Raw genomic sequence first — 17819 nt, forward strand, 5'->3', positions numbered from 1 at the left:
TTGCCAAAGCCGCAAGATATCCTGGTTAAAGAACGATAGTATGAGTAGTGATCATTAAACCAATCCCGTCCCCAGATAATAGCGTTTCACATCTCGACGAAGGAAGTCTATTAAGCTTAACTAATTCAATCAACTTTGTTCAAATATATTCTGCAGGAGATTGCAATCAAGTAGCAGATAGATAGATAGCTTTTTAATACTGAATACTTGAAAACGCTCCCTACAAACCCCCTACCTACACATAAGGTTTTATCTTTGGTTATTGATTTTGCTGATAAGATATTAGACTCAAATGAAGATAGGCACGACCGGAAAAAGCCATGACCCGTCAGAAATTGGGTGAGGTAGAAGTCCACCTCTCCGCACCGCCGATTAACCCAAGGTTGGACTTGCTTTATCAGTCGCCTGGTCCAGCGTCCCCGAGTCTCCTGTTCCCAGCTCTCTTGCCACAGCTGGTAGGTGCGGGTGCGTTCCTCTGTTCGTACCTGGTCCTCCCCACGGCGCTGATAAATTGCTTTTCTCTCCGCCGCCAAAAGTTTGACGGGGATGACTCCAGCAACCACCAGGTTCGGACACTGTTCGGTAGGCGGATGCAACTCTTAGTGCTGCCTGACGCTGCACTCGGGCAAGCCGCATCCTATATACCTCCTTATTTAGAGCGTCTGCCCACACCTCAGCACCGTACAAGAGTACGGACTGGACAGAAGACATTAACAGCCTTCTACGGCTGGACCGAGGCCCTCCGACATTGGCCATCAACCGGCTAAGAGAGGAGACCACCCTAGCGGCCTTGTCCGCCGTACGGAAAATCTGATCCCGCCAGCTAAGCTTGCTGTCCACCATAATCCCAAGGTACTTGGCAGAACGAACGGTCTGGACTTCAACGGCCCCTACCCTCAACGGCACGATGGTGTCAATCCGTTTTTTTGTTAATATCACGATCTCAGTTTTGCTCAAAGCAAGCGAGAGACCGTGGTCTGTCATCCATGCGTTTATAGTACGCATAACTCGGTTCAGCTTTATCTGAGCCAGCTCAACGCTACGTGCAGCTATCAAAACTGCAACGTCGTCCGCGTATTCAACCAAAACAGTTTCCTCAGGCATTTTAGAACTCAGGAGGCTGTCATACGCGACATTCCAGAGGTCCGGGCCGAGTATGGAACCATGGGCAGCACCGGAAGTGACACTCATCGTCCGTGGGCCCTCTGTAGTGTCATACAAGAGGAGGCGGAACATTTTTTTTTTTACATTTTTTACATTTGTTGTCATGAGAGCCGAAGCCCCCTGACTGCATACCCGGTACCTATCCTTCAGGACATACCCGGGCCCCATGATGTAGGCCGAAGCTTACGCATCAACCTTTAGCACATCATGGGCGGATGACTTAAGGTCATCAGGCTCGCCGGCTGCCGAAGCAGACCCTTCGGAAAGAGGGTTGCCCCTCAATCCTAACCAGGGATTCCGGCTGCTTGTTTAAGCGTCACTCCACCTGGGTTCCACTAGGTCGGAACCTAGAGGTCCATAGTAGAGCGCCCCGACGCATTTAGTGCAAGCAACACTCGGGACCTATCTAATCCCTGACAGGCAGAACCCGCCATCGATAGCCAGGAGGAAGGGGACCATCAGCACGCTGACGGGGGGAACCCCAACCTCCCATTTACACCGCTGCCCGATCGAGGCCTTACCCATTGCTGGGAAACCAGAGATAACCAGAGCGATAGATCCCCAGATACCCCTGGCGGGCTCGGACCCAGCACCCGATCTACTTCGTTTGCCCGTCAGACCCAACATCACTGCCAGGCCATCAGGGTTTCCCAAAAGGAGGCAGGTATAGAAGTGGGACCCACCCGGATGAACCTATCCACCAGAGGTGGCGACACCCTTGACTCAATTGAGGTTCCGGGAAGAACCCCCCACACTCAAGGTAACCATACCGTCCGTGCTCAGAGACAGGGATAGGTTTGCATAAGTACCTACAAACCGTTGCCCTCACACTGCGGAAAGTTACGTTGCCCTTGAGTGTCCCCGTGAGCTACGGGTACTTGCCCGTTTTCACCTCCAGGAAAGGTTACTTCCAAAGTCGAGGATTTGCCCACTGAATGCTGGTCGCACACAACAAGCAGGCCGAAGCCCAAAGAACCACAGACACAGGTAGGTTAGAGATTATGATGTACTTCCATCTCTCCTAGAGCTAAACACCCCTCCATCCTGGATAAAGGAATGTCACTGGGACCCGATGCCCAGTCGACCATGTCTGAGGCCAACTTGAAAATGCCGATACCAACACGGAGCATTTACCTCCCCTCTGGGGGCTAGGTATTTCACCTCCCAGGACGAGGCTACTTCCAAAGTCGAGGATATGCCTCACAAAATGCCAGTCGTACACGACAGGTAGGACTCAGTCACAACCACAAGCTACAGGCAGGTGAAAGATCTATGAACTTAATCAACACTAGCAGAGCTGAACACCCCCACCACCCTGAATGGAGGGAATGTCACTGGGGACTCTCACTTTGGGTAAACCCAAAGAGGCTGGCTTGCCCAGTCGTCCATAGCTTGTGGTCTACCTGAAGTGCCGGTTCCAACACCGGGCAATTACCTCCCCTCTGGGAGAGCTAGGGTCCGCGTGGTCGCCCAGGCCACGAACCCACGCAAGCGTGAGCCCCCTGCGGTTAGGAGGCGGAACCGGAGATAATCCTCTATGATACGCATGAGGTATGCCGGGACGTGGAAGGTGTTCTCCAAAGCATCCAGCATATCGCACCACCTCGCCGAATTAAATGCGTTTTACACATCGAGAGTGACGAGCAGCACAACCCTTCGAGAGTAGTGGTTAAAATCCTCAGCTCTCATCACGGCTTGCTTCACCTCTTCAACAGCGTCAACCGTAGGTCGCCCCATCCTGAATCCATACTGCCGTGGGGAAAGGTCCCCCGCAGCGACCACGGCTGAATTCAGTCGGGAACGTATCAACTTCTCGAGGACTTTTCCAGCCGTATCCAACATACACAGAGGTCTGTAAGAGGATGGCAGGTCTGGGTCTCCCTTCCCCTTCCCAACAAGCACAAGCCTAGCTGTTTTCCAGCACGAGGGGAAAACTCCTTCGACTAGGCAGGCATTGTACATGCGCAAAAGTATCAAGGGGTTAATAGTCAAAACCTTTTTGAGAACTTCGCCGGGTACCCCATCGGGTCCAGGAGCCTTATTGTTCTTCAGGAATAGGACGGCCACCTCCACCTCTCCAAGACTGAAAAGTGGTACGTCATCCACCCTTCCGAAATCCCGCAGTGGGCGCAACGTGTGAGCCGGGAAAAGGGACTCGACTATCCTCTCCATAGTGGCCCCATCCATGACGGAAGGTGGAGAGCGGGTGCCAAGTTTCTTGGTTACCAGTTTGTAACCCAAGCCCCACGGATTGGAATCGATATCGTCCCTTAATGTCTCCCAGCAACTACGTTTACTCCGGTTGATGGCTCGACGAAGAGACCTCCTAGCCACTCTGTAAGCATCCGACTTACGACGTCTGTCTACAGGTTCTCTGGCCCTGGTAGCAAGTCTTCTGGCTCTCAATGCTGACCGACGCAATTCCGCAATCTCGGCAGTCCACCAGTACACAAGTCGCTTATTGCACCGGGATCTTCCGCGAGGCATAGACTCATCGCAAGCGGAGACGATTAGTCCCATCATGGATGTAACTACCACCTCTGCATGAGCCACGCTAGTTGCGGGGGGAACCACCGGTGTTCCTCGTAAGATGGCTTCATTGAATTTTGCCACGTCCAATTTTTTAATATTCCATCGAACGGGCACTTGACGAAACGCGGCTACTTGTCTCTGATGACCATCCAGGACATCAAAAATAATGTACTGGTGGTCACTGCCCGTGTAATCCTCCAGAACTCTCCAGGCTCTGATCCTTGGCAAAAGGGACTCAGATGCAAGGGTTATGTCTGGGATCATTCCCCGCATCCCAGGGCGCCGGAAAGTTGGCGTGTTTCCCTCGTTGACGACAACGAGTCCGGCTCTGGCAGAAAAGTCCAGAATGTACTTGCCCCGGGAATTGGTGAGGGTCATTCCCCACTCGACAGCCCTAGCATTAAAATCCCAACCCACGACGACGTGTCCTGTGGTATTGCGCACGCTCTCTTCCAGGCGGTCTATCTTCTCACGAAATTCACGGATGGCCTCGTTGGGAGTGAGGTAGACACTAAAGTAAGTGACATCCCGGCACCGAACCCAAACGAAACCTCGGCCCTTCGCGTGACCCCGTACTTGTACTTTCGCTGCATTACGCGCCCAGAATGCAGCAGTACCAAGACTATCAGGGAACCAAAAAGATGGGTCCCTATCACGGTACTGGTACTGTTCGCTGACTAAGAGCGCGTCGACATCGTGTTCTAGGGCAAGCTGACATAGAAGTGCGTCAGCCGACCTGGATCGCTCAAGATTGCACTGAAGGATTCTTATCTTCGTGAAAGGACTTTCGCTTGCTGTAGTGCAGATTTGAATACACTACACTGTCCAGACCCAGCTATATGCTTCAAGTGTTTGTCAGCGAGCCCATTTTCTTTGCAAAGGAAACAGGACTCGACTTGGCAGTCCTTACGGACGTGACCGACCTCCCCGCACCGAAGGCAGTTCTTGCTTCGGTCGGGTCCCTTGCAGTTTCGGGAGGAATGGCCGAAACAGAGGCATTTAAAACACCTCTTCACTTCCACTCTCCGTCTGAGCCTGCAGTTGACCCAGCCGACTCTCAGATGCTGGAGTCCCAGCACCTTCGTGGCATGTGCGTCTGCCATTTCGGCGACCGCCATCCGCTGCTGACTCCTGTTCGGTTTTGTGAGCCACACCTTAAGGAAAGCCGTTTGCCCGCCAAGCTCGGGGACAGCTTTCTTCAGGGCCTCAACAACATCAACCTCCGTTGACACACAATCAATGTCTCGAACCTCGACTGATGTCTTTGGTTCAAGAGCACGGACGGTGCCCTGGCCTTCAACAGCTGCCTTCAGTTCGGCAGTAAAGGCTGCTTTGTCTTTCGACTTACCCAGTTCAAGGAGAACGTCCCCGTCCCAGGTTTGTCTAATCGACCGTACAACCGTATCGGTCTGCTCTGGCTTAGCCTTGGCCTTAATTGCACCCAAGACCTCGGCGAAAGATCTCCCCCCTGAGGGCTTGACCAGGATTGCCTCCGTCCTGGGCTTTTATGGCCGGGACTTTTTTGGAGCAGAGACCGAGCCGGGCCCAGTTTGGGCCACGCCGGTCGGCTGTGCCTTCACTGCCACATTCTTTATAGAGGCGACCTCCGCCCGCCTCAACTGCCTCTTCTCCTTTCGGGAACGACGTTTTTCCCACGCAGCCCCAGGTGTCTCTACGACTGACCCCTTTCGGGAACTTCCCTGAAGGGGGGTCGTAGGTAGCTGAGGTTGTTGGCTCTTTGCAGGAGCTGCAGCTATGTCCGAAAAGGATCTGGGCACAGCAGACAATAGGTCAGTCTGAGTCGCCTTGGCCTTTACCGTGGTCCTTTTGGTTTGGACGCCTTCTTCTCTTTTTTGAGGACTGTCCGATGTGGGAGGCCTTTTACGTTTCTTAGAAGGCAGTGTTCTTTCGTCAGACAGAGACACAACCTTCTCGGCAATCTTCACCATGGCTGCCTTACTCACCACCCGGCAGTCAAAAACGAAGCCAAGGTCATCCTCCAGTTTGGCCATGCCGTTTTTGACCACTTGATTTACGGCTTTCTGGGTCCGGAAGGTGTCCAGCATAGCCTTGACCGTAGCTTCCATGTCTAGGAGCTGGGTTTCAATGTCACTCTCTGCGTCAAGATATTCCTGACGCAGAAGCACCATCTCAGAGCCTTCCGACCTCAGCGGTGCTTTGAATGGCTCCTCCGGCATCCCTACAGCAGAACTGGCAGAGTGGGGGAAAGTTGCTGGCAACACCAGCTTGACACCTACATCTCCGATGTTTTCCGCACCGTTCCCAGCTCCACTTGCCGAAGGAGCTCCTAAATGGGGAACTCCTTAGTGCATTTGAAGGTGGCAGGTAGGGGAGATGTCCTCACGTTTTTCGGTGGTGGCAACCGCTGCACCTTGGAGCTACGGACAAAAGCGTTCTGCTCCACTTCCAACGTCTTTTCTGGCTCATTTGAGCTCTTAATCAAAAATGTGTTATGAGGGGTTTTATTTAAAGCCATCGTGTTTATTCCAGCGCATCGTGCGGCAAGGAGCGGCCCGGAATCAGTCAGGAACGGGTATACCCTCGGGGACAAAAAACCCTACCCCAGTTCCCCGGGGCCTGACCTCCGTTTGCCCAGCACCGGATACCTGACGTGCCGGGGGTCGCCCGTCGCAATGCAGAGCCCGACCTCTACATCCATGCCGCACTCCCTGACCAAGGACCGAAGTGGCTGGCTTCTCACCCATTAAGAATACCCATCGGCAGTGCAGAGCACACATCAACCCCTGCAACACAACAGGGGCACTCCAAGGGACTCCCAGTGAGTTCGTCGGTCACCCTTTTAGTCGCCTCTTACGACAAGCCCGAGAATTCTGCGGTGCTATTCTAACCCGGTACCGCACGGGGAGATATTAATACTGATACTGATACTGATAATGATACTGATCCTGATACTGATACTGATACTTAATATACTGATACTGATTCTGAATCTGATACTGATACTGATACTAATATTGATACTAATACTGATACTGATACTGATAGCGATGATTATGATACTGATAATACTGATACTGATAGTAATATTCATAATGATACTGATAATGATACTGATCCTGATACTGATACTGATACTTAATATACTAATACTGATACTGATACTGATACTGATACTGATACTGATGATACTGATGCTGATACTGATACTGATACTGATACTGAATCTGACACTGATACTGATACTGATATTAATACTGATACTAATACTGATACTGATACTGATGATACTGATACTGATACTTAATATACTGATACTGATACTGAATCTGATACTGATACTGATACTAATACTGATATTAATATTGAAGATACTAAAACTGATGATACTGATACTGATACTGATACTAATACTGATACTGATACCGATACTGATACTGATACTAATACTGATACTGTTACTGATGATCCTGATACTGATACTGATACTGATCCTGATACTGATACTGATACTTAATATACTGTTACTGATACTGAATCTGATACTGATACTGATACTAAAACTGATACTGACACTAATACTGATAATAATATTGAAGATACTGATACTGATCGTACTGATATTGATGATACTGAAACTGATAATACTGATACTGATACTGATACTGAATCTGATACTGATACTGACACTGATACTGATATTAATACTGATACTGATACTGATGATACTGATACTGATACTAATACTAATACTAATACTGATACTGATACTGATGATACTGATGCTGATACTGATACTGATATTGATACTGATACTGAATCTGTTATGATACTGATACTGATACTGAATCTGTTATGATACTGATACTGATACTGATGATACTGATACTGATACTGATACTGATACTTAATATACTGATACTGATACTGAATCTGATACTGATACTTAATATACTGATACTGAGACTAATACTGATACTAATACTGATACTGATACTGATACTGTTACTGATGATACTGATTCTGATACTAATACTGATACTGATACTGATACTGATACTGATACTGATGATACTTATACTAATACTGATACTGATACTGATACTGATACTGATACTGATACTGATCCTGATACTGATACTGATACTGATACTGATTATGATTCTTATACATACTGATACTTATACTGATACTGATACTGATACTGATTCTGATACTGATACTAATACTGATACTGATACTGATACTCATACTCATACTCATACTCATACTTATACTGATACTGATACTTATACTGAAACTGATACTGATACCGATACTGATACTGATACTGATACTGATACTGATACTGATACTGATACTGATCTTGATACTGATACTGATACTTAATATACTGATACTGAATCTGATCCTGATACTGATACTGATACTGATTCTGATACTGATACTGATACTGATACTCATACTCATACTCATACTCATACTGATACTTATACTGATACTGATACTCATACTGAAACTGATACTGATACCGATACTGATACTGATACTGATCTTGATACTGATACTGATACTTAATATACTGATACTGAATCTGATCCTGATACTGATACTAATACTGATACTGATACTGATACTGATAATAATATTGAAGATAATGATACTGATGATACTGATATTGATGATACTGAAACTGATAATACTGATACTGATACTGATACTGATACTCATACTGATACTGATACTAATACTGATACTGATACTGATACTAATACTGATACTGTTACTGATGATCCTGATACTGATACTAGTACTGATCCTGATACTGATACTGATACTTAATATACTGTTACTGATACTGAATCTGATACTGATACTGATACTAAAACTGATACTGACACTAATACTGATAATAATATTGAAGATACTGATACTGATTGTACTGATATTGATGATACTGAAACTGATAATACTGATACTGATACTGATACTTATACTGATACTGATGATCCTGATACTGATACTGATACTGATCTTGATACTGATACTGATACTTAATATACTGATACTGAATCTGATCCTGATACTGATACTAATACTGATACTGACACTAATACTGATAATAATATTGAAGATACTGATACTGATCGTACTGATATTGATGATACTGAAACTGATAATACTGATACTGATACTGATACTTATACTGATACTGATACTTATACTGATACTGATGATACTGATACTGATACTGATTATGATAAAACTGATAATACTGATAATACTAATACTGTTACTGATACTAATACTGATACTGATACTGATACTAATACTGTTACTGATACTGATACTGATGATACTTATACTGATACTAATACTGATACCGATACTGATACTGATACTAATACTGATACTGATACTGAAACTGAAACTGATACTGATACTGATACTGATAATAGTGATGCTGATACTGATACTGATACTGAATCTGATACTGATACTTTTACTGATACTGATACTGATAATGAATCTGATACTGATACTGACACTGATACTGACACTGATACTGATATTGATGATACTGAAACTGATAATACTGATACTGATACTGATACTGATGATGATACTAATACTGATACTGATAACGATCCTGATACTGATACTGATACTGATAATGATAATGATTCTGAAACGGATACAGAGACTGATACTGATACTCATACTGATACTGAAACTGATAATACTGATACTGATACTGATACTGCTACTGATGATACTGCAACGGATAATACTGATACTGATACTGATACTGTAACTGATGATACTGATACTGATACTATTACTGATAATGATACGGATTCTGATACTGTTACTGAAACTGATACTGATACTGTTACTGATGATACTGTTACTGATACTGATACTAAAACTGATACTGATACTGATACTGATATTAATAATGATACTGATACTGATACTGATGATACTGATCCTGATACTGATACTGATACTTAATATTATGATACTGATACTGATGATACTTATACATACTGATACTTATACTGATACTGATACTGATACTGATACTGATACAGATACCGATACTGTTACTGATACTGATACTGATACTGATACTGATGATACTGATGCTGATACTGATACTGATACTGACACTGATACTGATATTGATGATACTGATACTGATACTAATACTAATACTAATACTGATACTGATACTGATGATACTGATGCTGATACTGATATTGATACTGATACTGATACTGAATCTGTTATGATACTGATACTGATACTGATGATACTGATACTGATACTGATACTTAATATACTGATACGGATACTGAATCTGATACTGATACTTAATATACTGATACTGAGACTAAAACTGATACTAATACTGATACTGATACTGATACTGCTACTGATGATACTGATTCTGATACTAATACTGATACTGATACTGATACTTTTACTGATACTGATACTGATGATACTTATACTAATACTGATACTGATACTGATCCTGATACTGATACTGATACTGATACTGTTACTGATCATACTGATACTGATACTGATACTGATACTGATACTGATACTGATACTGATACTGATACTGATACTGTTACTGATGATACTGATACTTATAGTGATACTGATACTAAAACTGATACTGATACTGATGATGATTCTTATACATACTGATACTTATACTGATACTGATACTGATACTGATACTGATACTGATTCTGATACTGATACTGATACTGATACTGATACTCATACTCATACTCATACTCATACTGATACTTATACTGATACTGATACTCATACTGAAACTGATACTGATACCGATACTGATACTGATACTGATACTGATACTGATACTGATCTTGATACTGATACTGATACTTAATATACTGATACTGAATCTGATCCTGATACTGATACTGATACTGATACTGATACTGATACTCATACTCATACTCATACTCATACTGATACTTATACTGATAATGATACTCATACTGAAACTGATACTGATACCGATACTGATACTGATACTGATACTGATACTGATACTGATACTGATCTTGATACTGATACTGATACTTAATATACTGATACTGAATCTGATCCTGATACTGATACTAATACTGATACTGATACTGATACTGATAATAATATTGAAGATACTGATACTGATGATACTGATATTGATGTTACTGAAACTGATAATACTGATACTGATACTGATACTGATACTCATACTGATACTGATACTAATACTGATACTGATACCGATACTGATACTGATACTAATACTGATACTGTTACTGATGATACTGATACTGATACTGATACTGTTACTGATGATACTGATACTGATACTGATACTGATACTGAAACTGATACTGATACCGATACCGATACTGATACTGATACTGATACTGATACTGATACTGATACTGATACTGATTCTGATACTGATACTAATACTGATACTGATACTCATACTCATACTCATACTGATACTTATACTGATACTGATACTCATACTGAAACTGATACTGATACCGATACTGATACTGATACTGATACTGATACTGATCTTGATACTGATACTGATACTTAATATACTGATACTGAATCTGATCCTGATACTGATACTGATACTGATACTGATACTGATTCTGATACTGATACTGATACTCATACTCATACTCATACTGATACTTATACTGATACTGATACTCATACTGAAACTGATACTGATACCGATACTGATACTGATACTGATACTGATACTGATACTGATCTTGATACTGATACTGATACTTAATATACTGATACTGAATCTGATCCTGATACTGATACTAATACTGATACTGATACTGATACTGATAATAATATTGAAGATACTGATACTGATGATACTGATATTGATGATACTGAAACTGATAATACTGATACTGATACTGATACTGATACTCATACTGATACTGATACTAATATTTATACTGATACTGATACTAATACTGATACTGTTACTGATGATCCTGATACTGATACTAGTACTGATCCTGATACTGATACTGATACTTAATATACTGTTACTGATACTGAATCTGATACTGATACTGATACTAAAACTGATACTGACACTAATACTGATAATAATATTGAAGATACTGATACTGATCGTACTGATATTGATGATACTGAAACTGATAATACTGATACTGATACTGATACTTATACTGATACTGATACTTATACTGATACTGATGATACTGATACTGATACTGATTATGATAAAACTGATAATACTGATAATACTAATACTGTTACTGATACTAATACTGATACTGATACTGATACTAATACTGTTACTGATACTGATACTGATGATACTTATACTGATACTAATACTGATACCGATACTGATACTGATACTAATACTGATACTGATACTGAAACTGAAACTGATACTGATACTGATACTGATAATAGTGATGCTGATACTGATACTGATACTGAATCTGATACTGATACTTTTACTGATACTGATACTGATAATGAATCTGATACTGATACTGACACTGATGATACTGATATTGATGATACTGAAACTGATAATACTGATACTGATACTGATACTGATGATGATACTAATACTGATACTGATAACGATCCTGATACTGATACTGATACTGATAATGATAATGATTCTGAAACGGATACAGAGACTGATACTGATACTCATACTGATACTGAAACTGATAATACTGATACTGATACTGATACTGCTACTGATGATACTGCAACGGATAATACTGATACTGATACTGATACTGTAACTGATGATACTGATACTGATACTATTACTGATAATGATACGGATTCTGATACTGTTACTGAAACTGATACTGATACTGTTACTGATGATACTGTTACTGATACTGATACTAAAACTGATACTGATACTGATACTGATATTAATAATGATACTGATACTGATACTGATGATACTGATCCTGATACTGATACTGATACTTAATATTATGATACTGATACTGATGATACTTATACATACTGATACTTATACTGATACTGATACTGATACTGATACTGATACAGATACCGATACTGTTACTGATACTGATACTGATACTGATACTGATGATACTGATGCTGATACTGATACTGATACTGACACTGATACTGATATTGATGATACTGATACTGATACTAATACTAATACTAATACTGATACTGATACTGATGATACTGATGCTGATACTGATATTGATACTGATACTGATACTGAATCTGTTATGATACTGATACTGATACTGATGATACTGATACTGATACTGATACTTAATATACTGATACGGATACTGAATCTGATACTGATACTTAATATACTGATACTGAGACTAATACTGATACTAATACTGATACTGATACTGATACTGCTACTGATGATACTGATTCTGATACTAATACTGATACTGATACTGATACTTTTACTGATACTGATACTGATGATACTTATACTAATACTGATACTGATACTGATCCTGATACTGATACTGATACTGATACTGATACTGATACTGATACTGATACTGATACTGATACTGATACTGTTACTGATGATACTGATACTTATAGTGATACTGATACTAAAACTGATACTGATACTGATGATGATTCTTATACATACTGATACTTATACTGATACTGATACTGATACTGATACTGATACTGATTCTGATACTGATACTGATACTGATACTGATACTCATACTCATACTCATACTCATACTGATACTTATACTGATACTGATACTCATACTGAAACTGATACTGATACCGATACTGATACTGATACTGATACTGATACTGATACTGATCTTGATACTGATACTGATACTTAATATACTGATACTGAATCTGATCCTGATACTGATACTGATACTGATACTGATACTGATACTCATACTCATACTCATACTCATACTGATACTTATACTGATAATGATACTCATACTGAAACTGATACTGATACCGATACTGATACTGATACTGATACTGATACTGATACTGATACTGATCTTGATACTGATACTGATACTTAATATACTGATACTGAATCTGATCCTGATACTGATACTAATACTGATACTGATACTGATACTGATAATAATAATATTGAAGATACTGATACTGATGATACTGATATTGATGTTACTGAAACTGATAATACTGATACTGATACTGATACTGATACTCATACTGATACTGATACTAATACTGATACTAAAACCGATACTGATACTGATACTAATACTGATACTGTTACTGATGATACTGATACTGATACTGATACTGTTACTGATGATACTGATACTGATACTGATACTGATACTGAAACTGATACTGATACCGATACCGATACTGATACTGATACTGATACTGATACTGATACTGATACTGATTCTGATACTGATACTAATACTGATACTGATACTCATACTCATACTCATACTGATACTTATACTGATACTGATACTCATACTGAAACTGATACTGATACCGATACTGATACTGATACTGATACTGATACTGATCTTGATACTGATACTGATACTTAATATACTGATACTGAATCTGATCCTGATACTGATACTGATACTGATACTGATACTGATTCTGATACTGATACTGATACTCATACTCATACTCATACTGATACTTATACTGATACTGATACTCATACTGAAACTGATACTGATACCGATACTGATACTGATACTGATACTGATACTGATACTGATCTTGATACTGATACTGATACTTAATATACTGATACTGAATCTGATCCTGATACTGATACTAATACTGATACTGATACTGATACTGATAATAATATTGAAGATACTGATACTGATGATACTGATATTGATGATACTGAAACTGATAATACTGATACTGATACTGATACTGATACTCATACTGATACTGATACTAATACTTATACTGATACTGATACTAATACTGATACTGTTACTGATGATCCTGATACTGATACTAGTACTGATCCTGATACTGATACTGATACTTAATATACTGTTACTGATACTGAATCTGATACTGATACTGATACTAAAACTGATACTGACACTAATACTGATAATAATATTGAAGATACTGATACTGATCGTACTGATATTGATGATACTGAAACTGATAATACTGATACTGATACTGATACTTATACTGATACTGATGATCCTGATACTGATACTGATACTGATCTTGATACTGATACTGATACTTAATATACTGATACTGAATCTGAACCTGATACTGATACTAATACTGATACTGACACTAATACTGATAATAATATTGAAGATACTGATACTGATCGTACTGATACTGATACTGATACTTATACTGATACTGATGATACTGATACTGATACTGATACGGATTATGATAATACTGATAATACTAATACTGATACTGATACTAATACTGATACTGATACTGATACTGATACTGATACTGTTACTGATACTATGATACTGATACTGATACTAATACTGATACCGATACTGATACTGATACTAATACTGATACTGATACTGAAACTGAAACTGATACTGATACTGATACTGATAATAGTGATGCTGATACTGATACTGATACTGAATCTGATACTGATACTTTTACTGATACTGATACTGATAATGAATCTGATACTGATACTGACACTGATGATACTGATATTGATGATACTGAAACTGATAATACTGATACTGATACTGATACTGATACAGATGATGATACTAATACTGATACTGATAACGATCCTGATACTGATACTGATACTGATAATGATAATGATTCTGAAACGGATACAGAGACTGATACTGATACTCATACTGATACTGAAACTGATGATACTGATACGGATACTGATACTGATACTGATGATACTGATACTGATGATACTGCAACGGATAATACTGATACTGATACTGATACTGTAACTGATGATACTGATACTGATACTATTACTGATAATGATACGGATTCTGATACTGTTACTGAAACTGATACTGATACTGTTACTGATGATACTGTTACTGATACTGATACTAAAACTGATACTGATATTAATACTGATACTGATACCGATGATACTGATACTGATACTAATACTAATACTGATACTGATACTGATGATACTGATGCTGATACTGATACTGATATTGATACTGATACTGAATCTGTTATGATACTGATACTGATACTGAATCTGTTATGATACTGATACTGATACTGATGATACTGATACTGATACTGATACTTAATATACTGATACTGATACTGAATCTGATACTGATACTGAGACTAATACTGATACTAATACTGATACTGATACTGATACTGTTACTGATGATACTGATTCTGATACTAATACTGATACTGATACTAATACTGTTACTGATACTGATACTGATGATACTTATACTAATACTGATACTGATACTGATACTGATACTGATCCTGATACTGATACTGATACTGATACTGATGATGATTCTTATACATACTGATACTTATACTGATATTGATACTGATACTGATACTGATACTGATTCTGATACTGATACTGATACTGATACTGATACTGATACTCATACTCATACTCATACTCATACTGATACTTATACTGATACTGATACTCATACTGAAACTGATACTGATACCGATACTGATACTGATACTGATACTGATCTTGATACTGATACTGATACTGATCTTGATACTGATACTGATACTTAATATACTGATACTGAATCTGATCCTGATACTGATACTAATACTGATACTGATACTGATACTGATAATAATATTGAAGATACTGATACTGATGATACTGATATTGATGATACTGAAACTGATAATACTGATACTGATACTGATACTGATACTCATACTGATACTGATACTAATACTGATACTGATACTGATACTAATACTGATACTGTTACTGATGATCCTGATACTGATACTAGTACTGATCCTGATACTGATACTGATACTTAATATACTGTTACTGATACTGAATCTGATACTGATACTGATACTAAAACTGATACTGACACTAATACTGATAATAATATTGAAGATACTGATACTGATCGTACTGATATTGATGATACTGAAACTGATAATACTGATACTGATTCTGATACTTATACTGATACTGATGATCCTGATACTGATACTGATACTGATCTTGATACTGATACTGATACTTAATATACTGATACTGAATCTGATCCTGATACTGATACTAATACTGAAACTGACACTAATACTGATAATAATATTGAAGATACTGATACTGATCGTACTGATATTGATGATACTGAAACTGATAATACTGATACTGATACTGATACCTATACTGATACTGATGATACTGATACTGATACTAATACTGATACTGATACTGATACTGATACTGTTACTGATACTGATACTGTTACTGATACTGATACTGATGATACTGATACTGATACTAATACTGATACCGATACTGATACTGATACTAATACTGATACTGATACTGAAACTGAAACTGATACTGATACTGATACTGATAATAGTGATGCTGATACTGATACTGATACTGAATCTGATACTGATACTTTTACTGATACTGATACTGATAATGAATCTGATACTGATACTGACACTGATGATACTGATATTGATGATACTGAAACTGATAATACTGATACTGATACTGATGATGATACTAATACTGATACTGATAACGATCCTGATACTGATACTGATACTGATAATGATAATGATTCTGAAACGGATACAGAGACTGATACTGATACTCATACTGATACTGAAACTGATGATACTGATACGGATACTGATACTGATACTGATGATACTGATACTGATGATACTGCAACGGATAATACTGATACTGATGATGATACTAATACTGATACTGATAACGATCCTGATACTGATACTGATACTGATAATGATAATGATTCTGAAACGGATACAGAGAC

This window comes from Macrosteles quadrilineatus, unplaced genomic scaffold (genome assembly GCF_028750875.1).
Source record: "Macrosteles quadrilineatus isolate MER2022 unplaced genomic scaffold, UCM_ALF_1.0 Scaffold_16__1_contigs__length_3527350, whole genome shotgun sequence".
NCBI lineage: Eukaryota > Metazoa > Arthropoda > Insecta > Hemiptera > Cicadellidae > Macrosteles > Macrosteles quadrilineatus.